This window comes from Schistocerca nitens, chromosome 4 (genome assembly GCF_023898315.1).
Source record: "Schistocerca nitens isolate TAMUIC-IGC-003100 chromosome 4, iqSchNite1.1, whole genome shotgun sequence".
NCBI lineage: Eukaryota > Metazoa > Arthropoda > Insecta > Orthoptera > Acrididae > Schistocerca > Schistocerca nitens.
In genome coordinates, this window is record NC_064617.1 from 86,138,214 (window position 1) to 86,165,541 (window position 27,328).

At 45.1% G+C, this 27,328-nt stretch overlaps 1 protein-coding gene and 1 pseudogene across 1 annotated transcript in view; both read right to left on the bottom strand.

The window, feature by feature from the left end:
* Nucleotides 1-27,328, bottom strand: part of LOC126251689 (protein scarlet-like) — a 327,742-nt gene that overhangs the window by 246,081 nt on the left and 54,333 nt on the right. Inside the window, exon 2 of the transcript XR_007545773.1 lies at nucleotides 16,875-17,041. The gene's annotated coding sequence lies outside the window, so the exon portion shown is untranslated. The remainder of the gene's footprint in view (nucleotides 1-16,874; nucleotides 17,042-27,328) is intronic.
* LOC126254252 (5S ribosomal RNA) lies at nucleotides 20,770-20,887 on the bottom strand (annotated as a pseudogene).

Genomic DNA, 27,328 nt, shown 5'->3' on the forward strand with positions numbered 1-27,328 from the left:
ATACAAATATTTATGAACGTGTATGAATGTGTAACACCTTATAACAAGGTGTTACATTACTGTAGTCAATTTTACCACAATCATAAATATTTGTATTCTATGTAAATAATAATGTAACACCCTAAATAATAATATAACACCTTATTATAAGGTGTCACATTATTATTTACATAGAATACAAATATTTATGAATGTAGTAAAATTGACTACAGTAATGTAACACCTTATTATAACGTGTTACATTATTATTTACATAGAATACAAATATTTATGAATGGGGTAAAATTTATTACAGTTTATCAATTGGTGTATTTGTAAAAATGCAGCATATTCATCGTAGAAATTCTTGGACTTATTTTGAATTGTGTTCGAAAATGTGCTGTGTCAAAATGTTGCTGCAGTTGTTTTATTTAATTGAAAGTGTGTGTTTGTACATAAACATTCTCCACAACCACATACCTACTACTAGAAACAGTAAGTTACTTTTAGATTTACCATAGTTTTATAAACTTATATTTCATAATGTGGCATTTTGTAATATAAGAATGTTATTCTGCTGAGCCCAGAACTAAACGAAACGAAAGTGGATGTAGACTGTCAAAGAACCTAAGATGAGGCCCCAGGGATCGTAATGCATCGTAAATTTTAATAAAAATCATGATTTTTAGCTAAAGACAGGTGTTCTTAATTGTTAAAAATGTAACACAGGAATTTGCTTAAATATTTTCCAGCAACTTCCCGCCAGAATAGGATACAGCCATGAGGAAATTCTTGAATTTAAAGTCGAGGATTACTGCTAAGATCTTTTAACTGTCGTGGTAGCTTACGGAAAATAGTTGGTGCTGAATATTGTACTCCTTTCTGCACTTATCATACAGGTGCATATTGGAATCTGCCTTGTATTTATTGACTGAAAGTTGTTAATTTATGGGAATAATTTCATATTGTTAGTAACAAACGATAATGAACAAAATACATTTTGAGACACCAATTTTCTAAATTCCCAGACTCCTGAAGCAGGACCAACAAGAGGTTTGCGAACTTACACAGTACATTACTTGAACTACCTAACTTAGAGCCAAAAATACCCTGCATGAATGGGAAGTGTTAATCCAGAATAAAGTGCCGTGTGTCAAAGGGAATAAAGATAAGCAATGTGGACTAATTTTCATGTTGAACTGTCACTTACTGGCGATAGTTCAAAAAAAAAAAAATGGTTCAAATGGCTCTGAGCACTATGGGACTTAACATCTTAGGTCATCAGTCCCCTAGAACTTAGAACTACTTAAACCTAACTAACCTAAGGACATCACACACATCCATGCCCGAGGCAGGATTCGAACCTGCGACCGTAGCAGTCGCACGGTTCCGGACTGCAGCGCCTAGAACCGTAAGACCACCGCGGCCGGCGGCGATAGTTCTAATGGTGATTATAGCAGCATTCCGTTTTTGGAAAAGTTCGTGAACATGGGCTTCCCATGACAGCTTAACGTGTATTTGAACACACAGGAATTTGTACTGTTCAGACTCACTAATCATATAGCCATTCTGTGTAATAAAAACGTCAGTTTTAGTAGAATTGTGTATTAGAAACTAAATCTTTGTCTTATTGTGATTTAGCATTAGTTTATTTTCTACAAGCTAGAAAGTCATGTCTTGAGCTGCACTATTTGGCACATTGCCTATGTTACACTCAACATCCTTCACTACCAAGCTAGTGCCATCAGTCAATAGAAATATTTAAGAAACACCGATTATATTATAAGGCATATCATCTGTCTCTATATAAATAGCAGTAGTGGTCCCACTGCTGACCCCTGAGGCATCCTTGTCTTAACTGTGCTCCAGTCACATGTCACCTCATAGTTGTTCTCATTAGTGTTGAGAATGACGATTAGCTGTATATTGTTGAAGCATGATAGAAATCATTCGTCAGCTACTGATCTTATTCCATAATTGTCCAACTTGTCAATCCCACACTTTAGTTAAACCAAAAAAGACGCCTTGTGTTTGCAGTTTCTTGTTTAATCCGTGGACTGCCTCACAGAGAAACCAATTCTAACACCGAACTGTACGTTTGACAGCACCAAGAAATATGGCGCAGTAGTTAATCCATTGGACTTGCATTCCGAAGGGCGACGGCTGAAGTCCGCGTCCTGGCGTCCAGATTCACGTTTCCTGCGATGTCCCTAAGTCGCTCCAGACAATCGCCAGCATGGTTCCTTTGAAAGGGCACAGCCGATTTCCTTCCACGTCTTGGAAATATTCCGAGCTTGTACTCCATCCCTGATGATCTCCATCTCGATAGGACTTTAAGCCCTGATCTATTTTCCTTTCTCCCTTTATGATTGAGAGCAAATTGTGTGAAATGAAATTATCAGTTACCCTTGTATAAATAATCTTTCCAGCAACTTCTGCTCACACCGATGGCATAATAATAGATCTAAAATTGTCTACATTAATCCTTTCTACTTTTTTATAATTGAGTGCTTTAATTGTTCAGGAAACTGACAATTCCTAAGGAAAAATTACAAATGTCGCTAAGTACTGGGCTTACATACGCAGCACAGTACTTTATTATCTTGCTAGATGTCCCGTCATATTCATGAGAGGCCTTAGTCTTCAGCGATTTAATTATCCAGTCTCTCCCTTATCAGTATCTCAGAGGTGTATTTTGGACAGAAGTCTTGGAAAGCCATTTTCTAAGAAAATTATTTGAATCACTGTAGAACTAAGTTCTTATTTAATTCACCACAAAAAATTATTTTTATATACTGTATATAAGGTCTTCACTACGTATTGGCATTTTATCCTCGACCTTGTACTGTTGGCCAGATACCTCCTTCACCACGACCATATGGTTTCCATTTTATCCAGAATATTGGCTGTTTCATTTGTATAACACATGCTTTTTGTCTTCCTAATGACATTTTTCTATATCTTACAGTACTGTTTGTAATGAATTAGTGCAGCTCGATTGTTAATATTCCTAATGCTTTGATATAATGCTCACTCCTTTCTACATGATATGCTTATCCCATTGGCTAGCCCACCAGGATTCCCGTTGGTGCCAGTACCCTGTCTGGAATATTCTAATGGAAAGCAGCTTTCAAACAGCATGAGAAATGTCCTGACAAAGTTTATCATTAGAAGGTATGCTTTTATTCTACTGTGAAACATAAGAAAACATATCGTGGAATAAGAAATTAAGCTACAGCAAGTTTTCTGCAGGATTATTTTGAATACACTTAACAGAGCTGTAATAACGTGAAAAAGTATTTTCTCCAAGAAATAAAAGTAAATGAAAGCAAGAGCGTAAAATATTTATGCACTGAGAAACGCAGAAATTTCAACATAAGTAGCACTTTTTATGAACTAACTGTCTGAAAATATTTCTTGAGCAGTCATCAGAATCTTAGAACAAATCAGAAATATAATAAACGTAGCAGCGTGACGGGAGCAGTAGCAAATTAATAGGAGCAGAAAGTTAAATAACCAGGAAACAAAAAGAAAAGTGTCCAAAACTCCAGTAAAACCATCTTAGCACCAAATGTTCGATCTGCAGAAAGAACAACATTGTTAAAATTTCATTATTTGCATATCACAACTGTGTAAAAGTACCAGTTGTACTACGCATACTGACAGAAACAGGAACAAACAAATGTGCTGTTGAGATACATATTACTGATGAAAAATTCTTTAGTATGATGACCTTAATATCAACTTGCATTTACTTTCTTCCGGCATTTACTTACGTTTTACAGTGGAGTAAAGAGAAATCCATTGCTTATGGTGTCATACCACTGAAACATGTATTGGTAAACAGACAACAGTAAGAATCAGTTGATTCTTGTTCCTTTTACCTTCGTAAAAACATAAAGAAAATAACCGTCTTCAGTCACTAATCTTGACTGAGTTACAATTGCAGGGTGCATTTCAAGTACTGCAGGGTCATCTTCATGTGCTTGACATCAGTCTTACATCATTGCTTGAAACAGGGTAACACCGATGCTGTTAAGTGTAGACAAGTGTAGAAAGTATGTACTGTGTTGTCGTGCAGCTACAGTTTTTTGTAAGAGATATTACATTTTTATATACACAGTCATATTACTTCCAATATAATACACTACTGGTCATTAAAATTGCTACACCAAGAAGAAATGCAGATGATAAACGGGTATTCATTGGACAAATATATTATGCTAGAACTGACAAGTGATTACATTTTCACTCAATTTGGGAGCATAGATCCTGAGAAATCTGTCCCCAGAACAACCACCTCTGGCCGTAATAACGGCCTACATACGCCTGGGCATTGAGTCAAACAGAGCTTGGATGGCGTGTACTGGTACAACTGCCCATGCAGCTTCAACACGATACCACAGTTCATCAAGAGTAGTGACTGGCGTATTGTGACGAGCCAGTTGCTCGACCACCACTGACTAGACGTTTTCAGTTGGTGAGAGATCTGGAGAATGTGCTGCTCAGGGCAGCAGTCGAACATTTTCTGTATCCAGAAAGGCCCGTACAGGACCTGCAACATGCGGCCGTGAACTATCCTGCTCAAATGTAGGGTTTCGCAGGGATCGAATGAAGGGTAGAGCCACGGGTCACATCTGAAATGTAACGTCCACTGTTCAAAGTGCCGTCAATGCGAACAAGAGGTGACGGAGACGTGTAACCAATGGCACCCCATACCATCACGACGGCTGATACGCCAGTATGGCGATGACGTATATACGCTTCCAATGTTCGTTCACCGCCATGTCGCCAAACACGGATGCGACCATCATGATGCTGTAAACAGAACCTGGATTCATCCGAAAAAATGATGTTTTGCCATTCGTGCACCCCGGTTCGTCGTTGAGTACACAATCGCAGGCACTCCTGTCTGCGATGCAGCGTCAAGGGTAACTGTGGCCATGGTCTCCGAGGTGATAGTCCATGCTGCTGCAAACGTCGTCGAACTGTTCGTGCAGATGGTTGTTGTCTTGCAAACGTCCCCATCTGTTGACTCAGGGATCGAGACGTGGCTTCACGATCCGTTACAGCCATGCGGATAAGATGCCTGTCATCTCGACTGCTAGCAACACGAGGCCGCTGGGATCCAGCACGGTGATCCGTATTACCCTCCTGAACCCACCGATTCCATATTCTGCTAACAGTCATTGGATCTCGAGCAACGCGAATAGCAGTGTCGCGATACGATAAACCGCAATCGCGATAGGCTACAATCCGACCTTTATCAAAGTCGTAAACGTGATGGTACGCATTTCTCCTCCTTACACGAGGCATCACGACAACGTTTCACCAGGAAACGCCGTTCAACTGCTGTTTGTGTATGAGAAATCGGTTGGAAGCTTTCCTCATGTCAGCACGTTGTAGGTGTCGCCACCGACGCCAACCTGGTGTGAATGCTCTGAAAAGCTAATCATTTGCATATCACAGCATCTTCTTCCTGTCTGTTATATTTCGCGTCTGTAGCACCTCATCTTCGTGGTGTAGCAATTTTAATGGCCAGTAGTGTATATTGTTTTAATATTTTATCTCCACTTGTGCTGAGAAAGTAAGCGTGTACGTATGTATTCTGAGTATGGGCACACAAATTGTACCTAAGAACTGTGCAACATGTACTGCAAACAGTAATTCTCCTTGTCAAACGCCAATGTTCATGTAACAGGAACAGTGGTAACCTTTTTCAAACAGTTATGTACAACTGATGTGTTATCATCTGGAGGTGGCGAACCAAAATTCGAAAAGCATGGTGCCTTATATAATTCCGCGATAGAAGTCGGTTTGTTTTCTTACTGATTTTACGCATTAGTATTTTGCTGCAATAATAATTTTACGTGTGGCTCAAACACTATTTTATGAGTGTAATTTCTTGGCAGATTAAAACTGTGTGCCAAATGGGGACACGAACCAGGGTTTTTGCCTAGGAAAGTGTTCTTTAGACTGAGTTCTCCAAGCATGACTCACGACGCTCTCTCACGGCTTCACTTCTCCAAGCTACTAAAGTTGACAGACGTTCTCCTGCATACCTTGCAGGCTAGCTCTAATGGAAGAAAAGATATTCGAGAAACACTGCTTAGCACTGTCTCCGCAATATACCCTCTCCCACGAGTGCTAGGAGAACGTCTGTGAACTGTGGAAGGTAGGAGAAATGAAGGTGTGAGGATGGGTCGTACATGAATAGCTAGGCCGGTGCGGCACTTGCCTGTGCCAGGCAAAAGCCCTTAGGTTCGAGTCCCGGTCGGGCACACAGTTTTAAACTGTCTGCAGTTTTGTATCACTGCTGGGTGCAAACTTCATTATGGACTATTTTAAGAGTGTATAAAATTTCTGCAACTTTCTCCGCGAAAAGCGGTCAGCGACCACGAGGTATAAACGTAGAAACCTCTAAAACCACGATCCTGAATATCTGCTGACCTGTGTCGACCGGATTGGCTGCAGTGCTTGCGCCGCGGCTGTCTCAAGACGATGCGGTGGCCGCCTCTCACATTCTCGCCGCCAGACCGCAGGGGGCCCCGGCGGCCGGGCACCTGCTATCCGAGTCGGAACGCGCCCTGCAGGTTTCTCCGTTCACCCGCCAGCGGCAGCCGCGCGTACTGACCGCGGCTCACACGCCCACCTAGACGCAATGGAACACGCCTTGCGGTCGACGAGGGATCCAGTTTGTAGCCGACGTCGCGATCGTCTGGGAATCTACACACAATACCGTTCCCATTCTGTTCCGATGAAAAGACACCGTATCACGTTTACGAAGTGCATAACCTAGGCTATGTACTCCTCATCCACACGGTACCGTGAGTGTCTGCTAAGATCCACACACGTACTCTGCAGAGCACTGTGAAGTACATGGGTATATGGTGGAGGATAGTTAAGGTTTCTTCACTTTCGAAGCTCATATGAAGCACGATAAAATTAACAGCTCGGTGAATACTATAATTAGCCCAATCTTCTCTTCTTGGTATCTACGGGAGTAATGACGAGCGGTCTGAAGAATATCTCTAAATTCTTCACTTAATACTGGCTCTTCAAAATCTGAAAGTAGGCTTTCATGGGTTAACTGACGTCTATCTTCAGTGGTCTGTCATTTCGGGTTATTCATGTTTCTCTTATGCACCGCCCTTCCTTGTATCCGTTCATTATCCCCCGTCTGTCGCACCTGGTATGCGTCACATACAGTCGAGCAATACAATGAGGTGACGAAAGTCACGCGATACCTCCTCATACAGGGTGGTCCATTGATACGGACCGGACCAAACATCTCACGAAATAAGCGTCAAACGAAAAAACTACAAAGAATGAAACTTGTCTAGCTTGAAGGGGGAAACCAGATGATTGGTCCGCTGGGTGGCGCTGCCATAGGTCAAACGGATATCAACTGCGTTTTTTTTTTAATTATGAATCCCCATTTATTACATATTCGTGTAGTACGTAAAGAATATGAATGTTTTAGTTGGACTACTTTTATCACTTTGTGATAGTTGGCGCTGTAATAGTCACAAACATATGGCTCACAATTTTAGACGAACAGTTGGTAACAGGTAGGTTTATTAAATTAAAATACAGAACGTAGGTACGTTTGAACATTTTATTTCGGTTGTTCCAATGTGATACATGTACCTTTGTGAACTTATCATTTCTGAGGATGCATGCTGTTACGGCGTGATTACCTGTAAATACCACATTAATGCAATAAATGCTCAAAATGATGTCCGTCAACATCAGTGCATTTGGCAATACGTGTAACGACATTCCTCTCAACAGCGAGTAGTTCGCCTTCCGTAATGTTCTCACATGCATTGACAATGCGCTGACGCATGTTGTCAGGCGTTGTTGGTGGATCACGATAGCAAATATTCTTCAACTTTCCCCACAGACAGAAATCCGGCGACGTCAGATCCGGTGAACGTGCGGGCCATGGTATGTAATCTTCGACGACCAATCCACCTGTCATGAAATATGCTATTCAATACCACTTCAACCGCACGCGAGCTATGTCCCGGACATCCATCATGTTGGAAGTACATCGCCATTCTGTCATGCAGTGAAACATCTTGTAGTAACATGGGTAGAACATTACGTAGGAAATCAGCATACATTGCACCATTTAGATTGCCATTGATAAAATGGGGGCCAATTATCCTTCCTCCCATAATGCCGCACCATACATTAACCGGCAAAGGTCGCTGATGTTCCACTTGTCGGAGCCATCGTGGATTTTCCGTTGCCCAATAGTGCATATTATGCCGGTTTACGTTACCGCTGTTGGTGAATGACGCTTCGTCGCTAAATAGAACGCGCTCAAAACGTCTGTCGTTGTCCCGTAATTTCTCTTGTGGCCAGTGGCAGAACTGTACACGACGTTCAAAGTCGTCGCCATGCAATTCCTGGTACGGGTGCAATCGATGTTGCTGAAGTATTCTCAACACCGACGTTTTTGAGATTCCCGATTCTCGCGCAATTTGTGTTCTACTTATGTGCGGATTAGCTGCGACAGCAGCTAAAACACCTACTTGGGTATCATCATTTGTTGCAGGTCGTGGTTGACGTTTCACATGTGGCTGAGCACTTTCTGTTTACCCAAATAACGTAACTATCCGGCGAACGGTCCAGACACTTGGATGATGTCGTCCAGGATACCGAGCAGCATACATGGCACACGTCCGTTGGGCATTTCGATCACAATAGCCATACATCAACACGATATCTACCTTTTCCGCAATTGGTAAACGGTGCATTTCAACACTAACCAAATACAGTCCACACTGGCGGAATGTTACGTGATACCACGTACTTATACGTTTGTGACTATTACAGCGCCATCTATCACAATGCGAAAAAAGTGGTCCAACTAAAACATTCATATTTCTTTACGTAATACACGAATTTGTAATAAAAATGGGGATTCCTATTTAAAATAACGTAGTTGCTATCCGTTTGACCTATGGCAGCGCCATCTAGCGGGCCAACCATAGCTCCATCTGGTTTCCCCCCTTTTTGTTTGATGCTTATTGCGTGAGATATTTGGCCCGGTCACTATCAATGGACCACCCCGTATAGCGTCATACATCTTCTTGCGCGGCACAGTGCAACAGCCCGACGGTGCATGGACTTAACAAGGCGTTGGTAGTCTCCTGCGTAAATATTTAGCCATGCTGTCTGTACAGCTGTCGAAAACTACAAGTGTTTCCGGTCGATTATGTCCTATAAACGTTCGATGACATTCATGTCGAGCGATTTGGGCGGCCAAATCATTCGATCGAGTTTTCCAGAAAGATCCTCAAACCAGTCGCGAACAATTTTGGCCCATTGACCCGGAGCATTGTCGTCCATAAAAATTCCATCGTTGCTTGGGAACACGAAGTCCATGAATGGCTGCAGTTGGTCTCCAAGTAGCCGTAGCTAATTATTTACAGTGAACTGGAGGACCCAGTCCATTCCATGTAGACACAGCCGATACCATTACATAAGGGACGTTCAAAAAGAAACGAGCAGGAGGCATAATTACAGAAACCAGTACCTGTATGTCAGAAGTATTGACCCTGCCTGTTGAGACACTTGTCCCACTGTGACAAAAGGCGGTGAATGGCTGTCTCGTAAAATTCCCAGAGCTGCGAAGTTAACCAGTTCCGCACGTATAGCTGGAGGTCGTGTCCGAGGTGAATCGTTTGCGCCTCAGAGCCTTTTCTTCTTCGACCAAGATGGACCCCTGCTAATTCACTTCCGCAGCACGGGACAACAATGAATGCCCAGCGTTACTCGCAAACCTCGACCACCCTTCGCCAAGCGATCAAATCAAAACGCCCAGGCAATCTCACCTGTGGGGTCATTCTGCTCCACGACAATGCAAAGCCTCATACGGCCAACAAAGTCGCAGCACTCCTGCAGAAATTCAAATGAGAGGTTCTCTTCCACCCTCAATACGTCCGGACCTCTCTCCCTTTGATTACGCCAGTTTTGGTGCCCTTGGAAAGGCTCTGAGGGGCAAACGATTCACCTCGGCGGATGACATCCAGCTGTACGTGCGGAACTGGTTAACATCGCAGCTCCGGGAATTTTATGAGACAGCCATTCACTACCTTGTGTCAGAGTGGGACAAGTGTCTCAACAGGCAGAATCAATACTTCTAACATACAGGTACTGGTTTCTGTAATTATGCCTCCGGCTCGTTTCTTGTTGTACGCCCTTTATAATTGTAGTAGATACTGATCTATATTTGAATACATCATATTTCATACAATCTGAAAAAATAGAAAATAAAAATAAAAAATAAATTGATAGATATGGTGGAATGTCCTGTGAAATGATTTCTCTATAAATACGAAATAAAACACATTACAGAAACGCTTGACGCATCTCACTTTCTGCCTACTATTTTGAGCATCATTTAAAGACGTGTGAAATGTTTCCCTAATCTGTTTCATTTCTTACCCTTCAAAAATCATTTCACACCAGATTTGACCATTCTTTTAATTATTTACTGTCATGTTGTTTTGAAAGCATTTAAATTTAGTCTACTTCAAAATGACAACAAATCTACCAGGACTGAATTGTGTATTTCATTTCTCTTCGCTTTCAAATATAGCTTCAGTCAATTTAATTTCGCCTTTTCTTAAAAAACAAACTTATCATGTGTGACGGCAGCCACATAATTTTGGAGAATGTCGCTCAACGACCTCACATAATCCATAGGATCTGCTATGTAATGGTTGAACTGTGTAAGCATTCACTTGGGCACGAACAACTGCTACAATTCCGCACTGCATTGATAATGACCTGACATAGGTCGAAATCTGATCTGCGTTGTGACTATAAATGTCTTATTAAAGCAACTTAATTCTACGACTGATTGCTGCTCTATCTAACCAATATAACCACAGTCGTTGCGTGCACGCACCCCATGGAAGGCAACCTGACTTTCAAGTTGTTACACAACAATGAGCAACTGTTACTAAGACACATTTCCGAAGTTAACAGAGCTTGTAAGGTTCTATTTGTTGATCTCTGAGGTAGTGAAAGTAGGAGCTAATATTTCACAATTCATGTTGAAGTATCAGAGGCATTACGACCAAATGGTTGTTTTCTTCTTGTTGTTGAGCTTTTATCTACGTTTACTCTCCCTATCGCTATTCAAATCATATCTCGTTTTCATGTAAAACTGTATTTTCTGCTTGAAGGTAATTTCCGAGCTAAATAATTGTTTTACAAAATTGCATTAATACAGAAGGAAAACAAGTTCCTTATGGTGGTCGTTTTTGCAGCAGCTGTATGAAGTAGTTATAAGAAAAACGCCTTATGCTTCCTGCACGTTAAGATTTTTGATTAACTTGTGCACTCATTTACAAGGGATCTTCAGTGGCTGCCCTGAAATATTACACGATTTTTTGGTTTCTATATACAAGTTATCGTTTGCACATATAGGGAGTAGATTGAAATCAGTTCATTTAAGATTTTTTTTAACACTGCAAGGTATTTACAGAGCAACGTCTAATTCGTCGTTGGTGAGCCAGGCACCTTTCTCTCATGTGGCAAACTGGTTAAAACTGTGGTAATGATGGAAGCTGAATAAATCATTAAAATTTGTGCTATAATCAGGACTTGAACCTACGTCTCCTTGTTTACTGGGCAGGAATGCTATCCATCATACCATCAAAGCAATATAGGTCACAGCGCTACATGATCTCCCCAAGCCCATGAGCCTCAGTCCGCCAGGCTAGCCGCGCGGTCTAACGCGCTGCTTTCCGAGCGGGAAGGCGTGCCGGTCCCCGGCACGAATCCGCCCGTCGGACTAGTGTCGAAGTCCGGTTTGCCGGTCAGCCTGTGGATAGTTTTTAAGGCGGTTTTCCATCTGCCTCGGCGAATGCGGTCTGGTTCCTCTTATTCCGCCTCAGTTACACTATGTCGGCGAATGCTGCGCAAACACTGTCTTCACGAACGCGTACACCATAATTACTCTACCACCAAACATTTGGGGTTACACTTGTCTGGTATCAGACGTTCTCGAGGGGGGTCCACTGGGGGCCGAACGGCACAATAACCCTGGGTTCGGTGTGGGGGCGGGTGGACTGCTGTGGCCCGTTGTGGGGTTGTGAACCACTCAGGGATACGACGGGACGAAGCATTTTCCCCTTCTTGAACTGAATTTCACCTTGTTTTGGGAGGGCATGCAGCAATGTTGCTATAGTGCTGTGGTGGTGTAATGGTAGTAATCCTACCAAATAAGTAAAGAGACCTGGTTTCAAGTCCCCACCATAACACAAATTTTAATCTACTTCTTCTGCTTCCATCATTATTGTAGATAACGATCAGACTCAAATGTTCCTAGGAAAATTTAATTATGGTTGAAAACTGTTTATCTTACAAGCAATGAATCAGAGGTTGGTCTGTAGGTGCCTTTTCATTTTCTTATAAGAACTTCAATGAACTGTTTTGAATCTGTAACCTATATGTGCAGACGATAACTTATACTTCTAACCAATAAAATAGTGTAATATTTCAGGACACACACTGAATGTGCATTGTAAATAAGGCGAAGCGCGTCTCTTGGTACACGTTAAAGAAAAAACTTTACGTGCTGTAAGTTCATGGCATTTTTCTTTTTAACTACTCACGGAAAAGTTCAAATCTACGTGTTTGACGCCATCCCTGGTGTTGCGGCTGTGGAAGGTGTGTGCGTGTCAGTCGTTTGTACAGATGGGTCGAGATTGAGATGCGAAAGAACTTCACATAGGAACAGTTGTGTATGGATGTGCCTATGAACATCCTTGAATGAAGTTGTCCGACTTCGTGTATCAATGTGTTCTGTTCAGTGTGTCTACAAAGAAAGACTGGTGTACCAGTTGCAGACATGTAACATGGTGTGATAATACTGAAGTCCTACATAACAAAGACCAGAGACGAGTGTCACGCCTTGTCCATGACAATGTTTCACATCCGCCAGGAATTGCTGCTGACAGTGAACACAGATCCATGTCGATCATTTTCGAGCGAGTATTGTGAAGGGAACTGCATGCTATGGATATTTACTAGGGAGTACCTCAAAACAGGCCATTGCTCACAGCTCCAAGCTGCACTTCTTCAGCGGCCCAGGCAGCACGGAAATTGGGCAGTAGGTGACTGGAGGAGCGAAGTGTGGTCCGACGAGACGTGATTATGCGTCTTTTGAATTGACGCAAGGAGCCGAGTACACCAACAGCCCCACATTATGCAGAGTGTAGTTTAGGCTGTGATGGTTCTGTAAAGATACAGAGGTGTTTTTCGTACCATGACTGGAGACCACTTATTTAAGTAACCGTGAACATGAATCAGGATGCTTATTTCAGCAGTCCCGATGACCAAGTGTTGCCTTTTCTCCAACATGTTCAACCCTGTCTTCCAACAAGATATGTGCTTCGTTCATACCTTCCTGCTCAGATGAACACTCAGGCACACTATCACAACTCGATTGGCCTGCAAAATCGCTCGATCATAATTCTATAGCAAAATGAACGGAACGGCAGTGAACGGTAACAGTCAATATCCCCGCAATTTCTTAGTTCTATGCGATCTAATCATCATTGAGTGACTGCAGCTGGAGATGGGTTACTGAAGAAACCTGCTGGACTCTCTTCCCCTCTGAATTGAGTCCATTAGCAAGGCTAGAGGTGGTGCTACAGAGCTGTGGATAGATGTCTCCTGGGTGGCTACTAATTGATTGCCCGGTGTACTCATCTATGGCACAAATATTATCGTTGTCATTCTTCGAGGCTGTCTCCATAATGATGCAGTGGTGGGATATCAGACACGAAACACGCCGAGCTATTCTGTTCGTCGTGGCAATAAGAAAGCGTTATCTCAACCGCATGTCACATATGAACGTAACTGTTGTTGATTGGGTATAGGTTAATATAAATGTTTCTTGCAGAATACTGTCTCAAAAGATATTCTGTGAACTCAGAGTGCAAGCGTACCCATTACAAAATGCATGTCAATTACCAACGTTAGTCGTGGTTAATCAGTGTACTTGGTCGAGGACGAAATTTTCATAAACATTACATGGGTTGCAATAAATAATATCTTCATTCGGAAAAAATTATCACCATCACGTCGATAAACACTGTGACCACAAAATGGGAGCGATATTCGTTAGCCCGCATCTCGTGGTCGTGCGGTAGCGTTCTCGCTTCCCACGCCCGGGTTCCCGGGTTCGATTCCCGGCGGGGTCAGGGATTTTCTCTGCCTCGTGATGGCTGGGTGTTGTGTGCTGTCCTTAGGTTAGTTAGGTTTAAGTAGTTCTAAGTTCTATGGGACTGATGACCATCGATGTTAAGTCCCATAGTGCTCAGAGCCATTTGAACCATTTTTTGATATTCGTTAACATCAAAAGTATAGGCAGAACAATGGGGGCATCTTATTTTACAGTAACATAGTTGAATTTTTTGACATCAGGTGAAACCAAGCTGATTTATACAATTGTATCAGTATTTGTTATGGGAATGAACTATTGACGTGACGATGATTTGAGATTAATGCTAACTGAGAGTTCAAAAATGGTTCAAATGGCTCTGAGCACTATGGGACGCAACTGCTGTGGTCATCAGTCCCCTAGAACTTAGAACTACTGAAACCTAACTAACCTAAGGACATCACACACATCCATGCCCGAGGCAGGATTCGAACCTGCGACCGTAGCGGTCCTGCGGTACCAGACTGCAGCGCCTTTAACCGCACGGCCACTTCGGCCGGCAAACTGAGAGTAAAAGAAATTCTTAACATAGCAGTATTTGGCGCTTATAAGATGTCTCTTCTGATTTGTATAAGACCTGTAAAGCACTGCCCGTGGAAGTTAGTTTAAAACATACGCGCATGAATATGACGTACAGTCTTTGCTAATCTACGGAAGTTCACGAGGGTGAGGAGACTCATTGAAGAGATACGGCATGTATTCGTTAAATAATCATCCATATGCGGCACTGACATCCTCATTGAACTTCCCTTTATGAAATTATCATTTAATGACTTCTTGTGTTCAACTAATTGAGAATTGTATTTCTTCAGATTACTTGCCTGTTTGCATAGGTCACCTGCGTAGGTATTTCATTACGGAAGTGCATAGTTCTGTGTGTGTCTGTGTATAGTTTTCATTAGAACAAACAAGTACTTCGTACTGTTTATTAACATTCAGCATGTTCTCAATAACGTAATTTATGGTGTGATTTTCATCGAAACACCGCGGTATAAAGTTAACACCTTATTCTAAAGAACATTGTGGATTTTGTGTTTCCAGAGATACGTTGTTTTCAATTACACTCCTGGAAATGGAAAAAAGAACACATTGACACCGGTGTGTCAGACCCACCATACTTGCTCCGGACACTGCGAGAGGGCTGTACAAGCAATGATCACACGCACGGCACAGCGGACACACCAGGACCTGCGGTGTTGGCCGTCGAATGGCGCTAGCTGCGCAGCATTTGTGCACCGCCGCCGTCAGTGTCAGCCAGTTTGCCGTGGCATACGGAGCTCCATCGCAGTCTTTAACACTGGTAGCATGCCGCGACAGCGTGGACGTGAACCGTATGTGCAGTTGACGGACTTTGAGCGAGGGCGTATAGTGGGCATGCGGGAGGCCGGGTGGACGTACCGCCGAATTGCTCAACACGTGGGGCGTGAGGTCTCCACAGTACATCGATGTTGTCGCCAGTGGTCGGCGGAAGGTGCACGTGCCCGTCGACCTGGGACCGGACCGCAGCGACGCACGGATGCACGCCAAGACCGTAGGATCCTACGCAGTGCCGTAGGGGACCGCACCGCCACTTCCCAGCAAATTAGGGACACTGTTGCTCCTGGGGTATCGGCGAGGACCATTCGCAACCGTCTCCATGAAGCTGGGCTACGGTCCCGCACACCGTTAGGCCGTCTTCCGCTCACGCCCCAACATCGTGCAGCCCGCCTCCAGTGGTGTCGCGACAGGCGTGAATGGAGGGACGAATGGAGACGTGTCGTCTTCAGCGATGATAGTCGCTTCTGCCTTGGTGCCAATGATGGTCGTATGCGTGTTTGGCGCCGTGCAGGTGAGCGCCACAATCAGGACTGCATACGACCGAGGCACATAGGGCCAACACCCGGCATCATGGTGTGGGGAGCGATCTCCTACACTGGCCGTACACCACTGGTGATCGTCGAGGGGACACTGAATAGTGCACGGTACATCCAAACCGTCATCGAACCCATCGTTCTACCATTCCTAGACCGGCAAGGGAACTTGCTGTTCCAACAGGACAATGCACGTCCGCATGTATCCCGTGCCACCCAACGTGCTCTAGAAGGTGTAAGTCAACTACCCTGGCCAGCAAGATCTCCGGATCTGTCCCCCATTGAGCATGTTTGGGACTGGATGAAGCGTCGTCTCACGCGGTCTGCACGTCCAGCACGAACGCTGGTCCAACTGAGGCGCCAGGTGGAAATGGCATGGCAAGCCGTTCCACAGGACTACATCCAGCATCTCTACGATCGTCTCCATGGGAGAATAGCAGCCTGCATTGCTGCGAAAGGTGGATATACACTGTACTAGTGCCGACATTGTGCATGCTCTGTTGCCTGTGTCTGTGTGCATGTGGTTCTGTCAGTGTGATCATGTGATGTATCTGACCCCAGGAATGTGTCAATAAAGTTTCCCCTTCCTGGGACAATGAATTCACGGTGTTCTTATTTCAATTTCCAGGAGTGTATAACATACAGGACCTACAGAAATCTCTGTGGGCAAATCAGAGATACTGATGAGAATACTGCATTGTGACGAATTCATGTATTTTTCATCACTAAATAAATAAAATGCGCATTACTCATCATCTTATCTAAAAAAACTACCAAAAATAGCTACTCACGGTACTATGCAGACGACCTGTTCAGCGCTGACGATAGACGGTGATAAATGTTGTGGGCAGTGGTTGAGGTGGACTCGTTGGCGTGCGGCGCAGTCTTCTATTGGCGCGAGGAACTGGCGTTCCAAGAGCGCCCTCGATCAGTTGATCGACGTGCGGACGGCACCTGTCTGGAAAACTGATAGGTCAGGACCAGCAGTCAATAAAACATATACACTACGTGACCAAAAAGAAACAACAATATTTATAGATAAATAACTTTCCTACAACTTTTTTTAAGTAACTAACTAGGAGAAACAAGAGGAAAAATTGGAGTACCTTTGAAACCAACGTTCGATGGCGATCTCGGAGTTTCATTTATGGCGATTACATTTTGAAATTTGCATCTACGTGTTAATCAAACGAACATCTACGTACAGTTGAATTACTGTGTTATTAATGTCTATTGTCGACACATTTGAGTTACCATGAGCATCTTTGGCTCGGGAAGGTGACGTCACCTGTTGCACATTCTGCGAAGGTGTGTCTGGAGTGGAAAGAAATCGGCAGCATGTCGACAGCCAGGGAGCAGCACTGTTCTGCGAGGACTTACACACGGTGGGCTGAGTTAGAGGGGTGCAGCTGCAGGTTGTGTGCCAAGGTTGTACTCCGGGTCAGCCAAGGTTGCTGCAGCTGGTGCTTGACCAGCATACGTATTAGTCTCCATATGTACATATATACAGTATTGGCCATTAAAATTGCTACACCACGAAGATGACGTGCTACAGACGCGAAATTTAACCGACAGGAAGAAGATCCTATGATACGCAAATGATTAGCTTTTCAAACCATTCACACAAGATTGGCGCCGGTGGCGACACTTACAATGTGCTAACATGAGGAAAGTTTCCAACCGATTTCTCATACCCAAACAGCAGTTGACCGCCGTTGCCTGGTGAAACGTTGTTATGATGCCTCGTGTAAGGAGGAGAAATGCGTACCATCACGTTTCCGACTTTGATAAAGGTCGGATTGTAGCCTATCGCGATTGCGATTTATCGTATAACGACATTGCTGCTCGCATTGGTCGAGATCCAATGATTGTTAGCAGAATATGGAATCGGTGGATTCAGGATGGTAATACGGAACGCCGTGCTGGATCCAAACGGCCTCGTATCACTAGCAGTCGAGATGACAGGCATCTTATCCGAATGGCTGTAATGGATCGTGCAGCCACGTATCGATCCCTGAGTCAACAGATGGGGACGTTAGCAAGACAACAACGATCTGCACGAACAGTTCGACGACGTTTGCAGCAGCATGGACTTTCAGCTCAGAGACAACGGCTGCGGTTACCCTTGAGGCTGCATCACAGACAGGAGCGCCTGCGATGGTGTACTCAACGACGAACCTGGGTGCACGAATGGCAAAACGTCATTTTGTCGGATGAATCCAGGTTCTGTTTACAGCATCATGATGGTCGCATCCGTGTTTGGCGACATCGCGGTGAACGAACATTGGAAGCGTGTATACGTCATCGCCATACTGGCGTATCAGCCGGGGTGATGGTATGGGGTGCCATTGGTTACACGTCTCCGTCACCTCTTGTTCGCATTGACGGCACTTTGAACAGTGGACGTTACATTTCAGATGTGTTGTGACCCGTGGCTCTACCCTTCATTCGATCCCTGCGAAACTCTACATTTCAGCAGGATAATGCACGGCCGCATGTTGCAGGTCCTGTACGGGCCTTTCTGGACACAGAAAATGTTCGACTGCTGCCCTGAGCAGCACATTCTCCATATCTCTCACCAACTGAAAACGTCTGGTCAGTGGTGGTCGAGCAACTGGCTCGTCACAATACGCCAGTCACTACTCTTGATGAACTGTGGTATCGTGTTGAAGCTGCATGGGCAGCTGTATCTGTACACGCCATGCAAGCTCTGCTTGACTCAATGCCCAGGCGTATCAAGGCCTTTATTAATATCAGCGGTGGTAGTTCTGGGGACAGATTTTGCAGGATCTATGCTCCCAAATCGCGTGAAAATGTAATCAGATGTCAGTTCTAGTATAATATTTTTGTCCAATGAATACCCGTTTATCATCTGCATTTCTTCTTCGTGTAGCAATTTTAATGGCCAGTAATTGGCATGGCTAGCCTGAAGAAGACACTCCTCAATTTTGAAGGCCAAGATGTCGGCCGAGCTGAAGAAAACAATCTTTCACCAATGTATACTGCCAGCAATAACATATGGATGTGAGTCAAGGACTTCCAATGATTTTGATGTAAGAAAACTAATAGTAGCCGAAAGAGGAAAGCAATGATCAATTTTGGACTCTAAGAAAGTAGGCGAGTGTCAGCAATATGTCTCGTGGTCTTATCGTGGCGTGTTTATCTTCTGCCATTAGGTCAGACGATGGAAATGCCACTTGCACGGTTAGATTAGCAGATTGACGGTGACCAACTTTAAACAGAACTTGATTAATTTTCACACACATTTATTAAAATAATAAAAAGCATAGACATTACGTAACTTGATTCTGCATGCTGTTTACAACTGACAATCTGAAGTTCATTTTGTCTTGATATGTTAATCGTCTCTGCTACTTGACAAAGTGTCTATTCATTTATCTTCATGACTATGTACAGGAATATGGTAATCTTATTAGGCGCAGACTGAAACTTGACTATAGACGTACAGACTAGTCCAGACAAATGCAGATTCGTACAGACTTATGCAGACTGACTAATCGGAGGTCTGTACACTCGTTATAATACCTCGCGCGTTCAGGTATCACTGCGCGAGTGTGATCCGCGAGGAGAAAAGGTTCTACATTAGCAGCAATCTCATTGGCTGCGTTACATATTAATACGCGGATCGGTGGAAGCAGAATTTGGTCCGTCTCTAAGGCAGAGCCATCTCGTAGTGCGGAGACGGACGAGCGCTGCACCTCCGCTGTTGTGCTTAGCGGGGCGCGCTCTAGTGGGAAAGTTGTGTACGCGCTGACTACGCAGAACTATGTACACAACACAAAGAAACATAGAAAGAAAGTGGGTGATATCAGACAGATAACAAAGGTCAGTGACATACTGGAATACCTAGAAATGGCAGTGCACTGGTCATCTCGCTCGAAGAAAAGATGGCTGGTGGTCAAAACAAGTTCAAGACTGGAGCCCAATTTACCAAAAGAGATCAACGGGAATACCACCGGACATATGGGACAGCGACTTAAAGAAGGCAGCCCGAGTGATCTGGCAATGGGAAACCCAAGATCGGCAGAAGTGAAGTAATCTTCTGTGAAGTATCCGGAAATGCATCATTGGCACGGTAGGTGGCGCTGGAGAATGGATGTTCCTCAGACCACGCGCCGTGTCTGCAGCCTACTGATGACGATTACGCGGGCTAATGATGAGCTAGTTTTAAGGCACACGACACTTATGTTCGGCTATAGCACGAGAATGGAGGTGCTCAGGGCCACGTGTCAGAGAGATAAGAACGCATTCGCTGTTTCGCTTCCGACATCAGAAGCACAGCCGCATTTTTTTTGTCGGTCTCACGATGACTCTTGTTATTCGAAATATTGTCTCATTGCTCACAAAGAGCAAAGCATAGGCTCAAACGGGCAAACGCAAAGGAAGGTAACTTTCAGTTCCCTGTTTAACAACAACGAAAATAACATAGATCGACGAAAAAGTTTTCAGTTACTTTTTGTTAAGCACTCCGTCTTCAGGCCACAAGTGGCCCATTGGGGCCATCCAACGTCCGTGTCATCCTCAGAGGAGGATGCGGAAAGGAGGGGCGTGTGGTCAGCACACGACTCTCCCGGACATTGTGATGGTTTTCTTTGACCGAAGCCGCTACTATGCGGTCAAGTAGTTCCTCAATTGGCGTCATGTGGCTGAGTGCACCCCGGAAAATGGCAACAGTACATGGCACCCCAGATGGTCACCCATCCAAGTTCCGGCCACACCCGATAGCGCTTAACTTCGGTGATCTGACGGAAACTGGTGCATCCACTGCGGCAAGGCCGTTGCCCTACTTTTTCTTAGCCAATAGCTTTAATCTCAGGCTTATTTTGCAGTGAATCAATATCTGACCTCAGTTTTTTCTATTAGTATAACTTTTGTAGCGATGTGTCATATTTATCAACTAATAAACTAACAATACACATGTAATTGTGTGAAAGGTAATTTAATTTTTCAATATTAACTACGTTTATTGAAGTATAAACACAGAAACACCTTTTTATCACAACATAATTATTTGTTCATTGCGTTATATTTCCTCTCTCTCATCCGCTTAAAACTTCTAATATAGCTTTTCTACTATCAGTTGCCTGTTCAATACTATCCGACTAAAAGTATAGAGACATCTATTAATGGACATTAGCATAGATTGTGTCCATCCTTTGCGTGACCGACAGCTTGAACTCTCCCAATAAGATGTCTCAGTGTCTATGGAAAAACGGGTATCCCATTTTTCCTCAGGAACCGAGAGTAACGTTTGACGTTGGGGTCAGGCGTGAAGTCTAAGTTGTAAATTATCCCAAAGAGCTGTTACATTGGGTTAAGATTGGGATCCTGGAAAGGCCAATCCATTTCAGATATGTTATTGTCCCCAAACATTGCCTAAGAGATGCCTCTTTATGACAGGATGGTTAATCATGCTGATACAAACGATTATCATCTCGGACCTGCTCCTCTATTGTACGCACCATTACACAATGCTGTAAAATGTGTTAGTTTCCTTCCACATTTAGCGTGTTCTTTAGTGCAATAAGAAGACCACACCGTAACAGCGATAAACACACCTGTACCGTAACGCCACCTCCTGTGTACTGTTGGCTCTACATGTGTTGACTGGTACGTTCTCCAGGCATTCACCAAACCCAAACCCTTCTACCGGATTAAAACATAGTACAGCATGATTCATCATTCCACATCACTGGTTGCCAGACATATACGTTGAACGGCGTCTCTCTTTAGGTGAAGCATCGCGTAGCTCCTTTACACAAATATGTGGCTTGTGTGGAGCAGCTCCGCCATTGTATCGCGTTCTTCTTAACTCCCTACGCTCAGTCACTGCGGTAGCTGTATTCGTCGTAGCAGGTGGGAACTAACGAGTGATTCCTTACGCTGATTTCAGGCGATTTTTTTACCACCAACCTCCGCAATGTTAGACGCTCTCAGTCCGTCAGTACATTATCTCTCTGGTCTTCATTTAGCTGCGCTTCTTCCTTCGCGTTTTCCTTGACACTCATACTACCAACAATCGACTTGCGCAGTTTTAGAAGTGTTGAAATATCTGTGATCACTTTGTTAGTCACGTGACATCCAATGACCACCCCACGGTGGTAGGCAACCCCTTTAGATTTAGTAGTAAAATGGACCAGCGGATAGCCCATCGCCCGCATCTCGTGGTCGTGCGGTAGCGTTCTCGCTTCCCACGCCCGGGTTCCCGGGTTCGATTCCCGGCGGGGTCAGGGATTTTCTCTGCCTCGTGATGGCTGGGTGTTGTGTGCTGTCCTTAGGTTAGTCAGGTTTAAGTAGTTCTATGTTCTAGGGGGCTTATGACCACAGCAGTTGAGTCCCATAGTGCTCAGAGCCATTTTTTTGGATAGCCCATCAACAACTAAACACAGATCATGCATGAAAACAAGAAGATGTACTGAACTGTGAAAAAAAATCGAAATATACACTCCTGGAAATTGAAATAAGAACACCGTGAATTCATTGTCCCAGGAAGGGGAAACCTTATTGACACATTCCTGGGGTCAGATACATCACATGATCACACCGACAGAACCACAGGCACATAGACACGGGCAACAGAGCATGCACAATGTCGGCACTAGTACAGTGTATATCCACCTTTCGCAGCAATGCAGGCTGCTATTCTCCCATGGAGACGATCGTAGAGATGCTGTATGTAGTCCTGTGGAACGGCTTGCCATGCCATTTCCACCTGGCGCCTCAGTTGAAACAGCGTTCGTGCTGGACGTGCAGACCGCGTGAGACGACGCTTCATCCAGTCCCAAACATGCTCAATGGGGGACAGATCCAGAGATCTTGCTGGCCAGGGTAGTTGACTTACACCTTCTAGAGCACGTTGGGTGGCACGGGATACATGCGGACGTGCATTGTCCTGTTGGAATAGCAAGTTCCCTTGCCGGTCTAGGAATGGTAGAACGATGGGTTCGATGACGGTTTGGATGTACCGTGCACTATTCAGTGTCCCCTCGACGATCACCAGTGGTGTACGGCCAGTGTAGGAGATCGCTCCCCACACCATGATGCCGGGTGTTGGCCCTGTGTGCCTCGGTCGTATGCAGTCCTGATTGTGGCGCTCACCTGCACGGCGCCAAACACGCATACGACCATCATTGGCACCAAGGCAGAAGCGACTCTCATCGCTGAAGACGACACGTCTCCATTCGTCCCTCCATTCACGCCTGTCGCGACTCCACTGGAGGCGGGCTGCACGATGTTGGGGCGTGAGCGGAAGACGGCCTAACGGTGTGCGGGAACGTAGCCCAGCTTCATGGAGACGGTTGCGAATGGTCCTCGCCGATACCCCAGGAGCAACAGTGTCCCTAATTTGCTGGGAAGTGGCGGTGCGGTCCCCTACGGCACTGCGTAGGATCCTACGGTCTTGGCGTGCATCCGTGCGTCGCTGCGGTCCGGTCCCAGGTCGACGGGCACGTGCACCTTCCGCCGACCACTGGCGACAACATCGATGTACTGTGGAGACCTCACGCCCCACGTGTTGAGCAATTCGGCGGTACGTCCACCCGGCCTCCCGCATGCCCACTATACGCCCTCGCTCAAAGTCCGTCAACTGCACATACGGTTCACGTCCACGCTGTCGCGGCATGCTACCAGTGTTAAAGACTGCGATGGAGCTCCGTATGCCACGGCAAACTGGCTGACACTGACGGCGGCGGTGCACAAATGCTGCGCAGCTAGCGCCATTCGACGGCCAACACCGCGGTTCCTGGTGTGTCCGCTGTGCCGTGCGTGTGATCATTGCTTGTACAGCCCTCTCGCAGTGTCCGGAGCAAGTATGGTGGGTCTGACACACCGGTGTCAATGTGTTCTTTTTTCCATTTCCAGGAGTGTAAATAGTCAACGGTCCAAGAACAGGAAGTGTTATTGAACTCCAAGCCAGCAAGCCGGGTCCAAAACTGCCCTATTCCACTTTCTTTTCGAGACTTTCTGAACTGTCCGTCCGATCATTGAAATATTTGTTCTCTTTCTGTCATACTGTACATTGGTTATACACTGAAGACCCAAAGAAATTGGAACACCTGCCTAACATCGTGTAGGGCCTCCGCGAGCACGCAGAAGTGCCGCAATACGACGTGGTATGGACTCGACTAATGTCTGAAGTAGTGCTGGAGGGAACTGGCACCATGAATTCTGCAGGGCTGTCCATAAATCCGTAAGATTATGAGGGGGTGGAGATCTCTTCTGAACAGCACGTTGCAAGACACCCCATATACGCTCAATAAAGTTCATGTCTGGGGGTTTGCTGGGCAGCGGAAGGTTTAAACTCAGACAAGTGTTCCTGGAGCCACTCTGTATAAATTGTGGACGTGTGGGCGGTCGCTTTATCCTGCTCAAATTGCCCAACTCCGTCGAAATTCATAATGGACTTGAATGGACGCAAGCGATCAGATAGGATACTTACGTACGTGTCACCTGTCAGAGTCGTATCTAGACGTATCAGGGGTCCCATATCACTCCAACTGCACATTCCTCACACGCTTACAGAGCCTCCACCAGCTCGAGCAATCCCCTGCTGACATGCAGGATCCATGGATTCATGAGGTTGTCTCCATATCCGTACACGTCCATCCGCTCGATACAATTTGAAACGAGACTCGTTCGACCAGGCAACATGTTTCCAGTCATCAACAGTCCAATGTCAGTGTTGACGGGCCCAGGCGAGGCGTAAAGCTTTGAGTCATGCAGTCATCAAGGGTACAAGCGTGCGCCTTCGGCTCTGAAAGGCCATGTCGATGATGTTTCGTTGTGTGGTTCGCACGGTGACACTTGTTGATGGGCCAGCATTGAAATCTGCAGGAGCTTACGGATGGATTGCACTTCTGTCACGTTGAACGATTCTCTTCAGTCGTCGTTGGTCCCGTTCTTGTAGGATCTTTTACCACCCGCAGTAATGTCGGAGATTTGATGTTTTACCGGATTCATGATATTCACGCTTCTGTCGTGAAATGGTCGTACGGGAAAGTCCCACTTCACCGCTACCTCGGAGATGCTGTGTCGCATCGCTCGTGGGCCGACTATAACATCACGTTCAGACTCACTTAAATCATGATAACCTTCCATTGTAGCAGCAGTAACCGATCTAACAACCGCGCCAGACACTTGTTGTCTCATATAGACGTTGCTGACCGCGGCACTGTATTCTGCCTGCTTACGTATCCCTGTATTTGAATACGCATGCCTATACCAGTTCCTTTCACGCTGCAGTGTAGAATATGATTCATGTAGTAAGAATACGTTACCGTCACACGTAAATGTGATGAATAGTGAAAGCAGGCGAGATACCTCACGGACGTCTCACAGAAATGAAAACAACAAATAAACGGGCGTGAACTATCTTACAACAGATGAATTCAAGACTCAAGACTTCCAAAACGGAACGCAACTTCAAAAATTTAAAAACATATGTTTTGACACAGTACGGAGAAACTGTGTGATTGTGAAACTGTTACGTTCACTTGTTGCTGCTGATGTAACAAACTATTATGTTCTCATCCTTTCCACAGGAGTAATTACATTCACATGAACACATTTATCGGACATGGAGGCATATCTCACTCACTTACCACTCGTGCAAATTAGATGCGTCGGTAAGAGATTCCTATCACATGACACACGTACTGTCACTAGTACCGTGTATGACACACCGGACGTGTTTTCCGGTGGAGGATTCGGTCGCCTTGTCATCAAATGTTTGCTCTTCCTATTCGAAAGCCACATTTTTCGGCTGCTAATTGAGTAGTTGTGAAAATCAACTGTCTTTATAGGTCCCTTCCTTACACCACAACGCAGAAGCAAGTTTGAATAAAGCGAACAGTGAAGAAAAAAAAAATTGGGACGAGAGAAGACAGAACACAGCTCGCACAGTCCCGTAGTACAACATCGCAACCGCCTAACCACGACGACATTTTTCTTCCCGTCTGTTGTATAATGCACTTCTTGTTCTTAGACCGTTCACTATTTCTATTTTGCTTTTTTATCACATTCCAGTACAGCTTCTTCCTGTTTTCATGCTTAATCCCTGTTCAGTTTTTGACGGGCTGTCCACTCGGCCCTCCTACCACTAAATCTGAGGTGGTGGTGCTATGCGAAACTTCCCTCGTGAGCTCTCCTCACTGACCTATTCTGCTTTAGCTGCCTCTCTACTAACAATACAGTCCTTTAGAGATGGGGCCCTTCGACGCCCGCACCAACGTGGTGACCAAACCAAAAGTTCTACTGTCACTTCCGTCAACATGTTTGTTATCTAATAGGTGGATCACAGGATGCTGGGCTGTGATGTTATCCGTGCGTCTGGGTAAGACTACGTGTTAACACGGTCCATCAGGTGATAGATAGTGGACGAAACGCGAGTGAGGGTAGCAATTTGAAGAGCACAGGGAAAAAAGTGCCAAGGCTCGTGCCGCGAGAAAAAAACCTCTGCGACAGTGGGATGGGTTTTCTGGAGCTCCGTCCCTCGTGACATCTGGTGGTCAATTCCACACTACATAGGGGTGTCTGGATTCCTGTCACCAGATAGCGTACGACTAGCTGAAGTGACCAACGGTAGTGTCCCATCATATTGGTACGCAAGCGGCCGACATACCGTCTCCCCACAACTTTGATTTCTTCATGAAACCGCCCGCCTTATTCCTCACTTAAATTGTCGAAGTTTGCAAGCGACTGTTCAAAAAGAGAATCTTGAGGCTTGTTTAACAAAACTTTTCCAACCCATTGACTACAACAAACTATGGTGGGCGTTATTTTGGCTGCCTACTCCCCCCTACCCTCCACCTCTTCACCCTCTCCTTTCCCAAGGTGGCTTCCGTCGACTCCCCCTCCCGGATTATGCCCTCTCTCCCTCCATTTATCCCTCCTATCAACTCTGATCCTCACCTGCCCCTCCCTTCCTCTGTCCTTTTCCCGGAATCTCTCTCCCACCCTTCCATCCTGTTTTTTTCCCCACCTACCCTCTCCCGAGTCCTTTTGCTCTCGCCTCCACTGCCTTTCCCACTCCTTCTTGCGTCCGCCCAGCCCCCATTTTTTTATGTCCCCTCCCTCCAACGGCTCCCTCGTTTTTCTCCTTTTCTTTCCTCCCCCCTTTTTTCCCCTTCATCGGTCCGGATCCTCCCCCCCCCCCCCCATCTGCCGCCGTGTCGCCTCTACAGTGCTGTTTTAAGTGAGTGTTCAGTGTTGTGCGTCCCCTGTCAGT